Source organism: Penaeus monodon, chromosome 36 (assembly GCF_015228065.2).
Source record: "Penaeus monodon isolate SGIC_2016 chromosome 36, NSTDA_Pmon_1, whole genome shotgun sequence".
NCBI classification, from domain to species: Eukaryota; Metazoa; Arthropoda; class Malacostraca; order Decapoda; family Penaeidae; genus Penaeus; species Penaeus monodon.
In genome coordinates, this window is record NC_051421.1 from 21,429,902 (window position 1) to 21,432,082 (window position 2,181).

The window sequence follows — 2,181 nt, forward strand, 5'->3', positions numbered from 1 at the left end:
ACGTTCGAATGATGATGTTTGTATTGTTGGTAATGAACGTTGGCTTTAATATCAAGTATGAAATTATAATTGTAACATTTTAGTCGTTATTCTATTAATCATGAGGATGAAACATGTGGTTAAGTGATGAATATTAGTGTAAGATCTAAAACTGATTATTTAGTTGTTCTGAACTATTCTATCCTAGGGCCGTCACTACGTGGGGAAGTGGCGACCTACATAATCTCTATGTCGATACTATGCGCTATTCGACGTGTGTCCATCTTATTTATTATTATATATAAAATTTAACATCTTTGTAGCTTCAACCGCCCGGGACAGAACACCAAATGAAGTGGTTTTCGCTCTACCGGGAATCTAATCGAAGTCGACGCCTGGGCTGAGAAAATGTCCCGGTCTGGTACCCAGTCTGGACGTGGCTAAGGGCAGAATTTTGTCTGTGATAGATGTGATTGTGATGGGCAAAGGCATACTTTCCGTTCACTCACTTTTTTTTCTCTTTCTCTCTGTCCATTTGTCTGTTTGTTTCTCTTTCTCTCTCCCTCTCCTCCTTCCTCCCTCTGTGTGGGTGGCTGACAATTTGCCTGTCTATTTATCTATCTATCTGTCTATTTATCATTCTGTTTATCTATTTAAAATGTTATGAAAAAGACTCCTACTAGACAAGTGTAAGTAATGAAAAGGATATACGACTTTATGCAAATTATTGCTATCATGTAAATTATTTACTTGTCACATACCCATGTATATTTGTGTGTGTACATATATATACATACATATATATATATATATATATATATATATATATATGTATATGTATATATATGCATATATATATATATGTATACATATATAATTACATCCTCGTGAATTTAAGTGCGGAAGTGTTGAAGCTCTTACGTTACGTACATTTTGTCTGATGTACAGCTTGTGTATATAGGTCTACATGTGTGCATGTGTAGATTTTCATGGTCTTCCCTCGTACTCTTTGTTGGAACAAAACTGTGAATCCTCAGGGGTACGCGGTAGGACAGGCTAGACAACACTGTTATGGAAGAAGGGTTACATAAAATAATGCATGGACAGAGAAAAAATTATTAAAGTTATAGTATTGTAGAAGCAGTGATAATATGTGGAACATCAATAAAACCGAGAAGGAATGTAGATGGTGAACAGTGGAGCAAGAACATTGTAAATTAAATTAAAATCCCTCTATCTTTATTTTTCACAACCCCTCCTCCTCCACTTTCGGTAGCAGTTGACAACGAAAGGGGCAACATCAGATTTGAAAATATAGCGCTGCTGCAGTTTTTTTTTACGGTCTCTTGTAATCCCAGGGCACAAACTGTAGCTGGGTTCCCTCTTGGGCCATGGCATCTCAGGGTAGCGACCCTCACCTGCTTCATATTTCTGGCCTGTCAGTTTAGGAAAAACAAAGAGTGTTTGCAAGGGGTACGTCCACCTACTTCTATCGTTTCCTATTGTCCCTTGTTATCTGTATCCTGAACGACAGTCGATTAGAGAACACTTCAGCATGTTGAAAAGGTTATATGTGTATAAAAAACACCAGCCTTTCGGTCAAATGAAGTTCCAGCCCATAAAAGTTGCCTCATTTGCCGGGCTGTCAAACGTGGATCTCTTTTCATAGCAATCACCATGAGTGTATCTGTGCCCTTTGAAATTTTTTGGCTCCAGGATGTTTTAAGGGCTGGGACTTCTTTTAGCAGGAGGTGGTCTGCAGCAGAGAGAATACTATTTGCGTCGTCTTACCACGTCCTGATCGCCTATATATTTCATTGGTGGGGACTTTTTCTTCCCTTACAGCTCTTTCTGCATTTGTAAACGTGTGGGTGCTTTATGCTCAAGGTGATGTGAAGCGATGGTGTGGTAGCCTAGATAATATTAAGTGCTTGCATGTTTTCTTGCTTACAGCTGCCACCCCTGGCAAGATCAATACAACTGGTCGAACCGGAGCAATGGTCACTATCTCCAGGAAGTAGCCATAGCCACTTTAGTCGACTTCAACCTTCGATAGTAGAGGTTACTTCAGTTGACGAGTGTATTATGGCATCGAGACTGAAGGATGCTTTTTGACTTCTTGTCTTTTATTTGCTATGTACACTCCTTACGACGTTTGGAAACTCATAAAAGAGGCGTTCTACACTAAACTCACATCTGTGG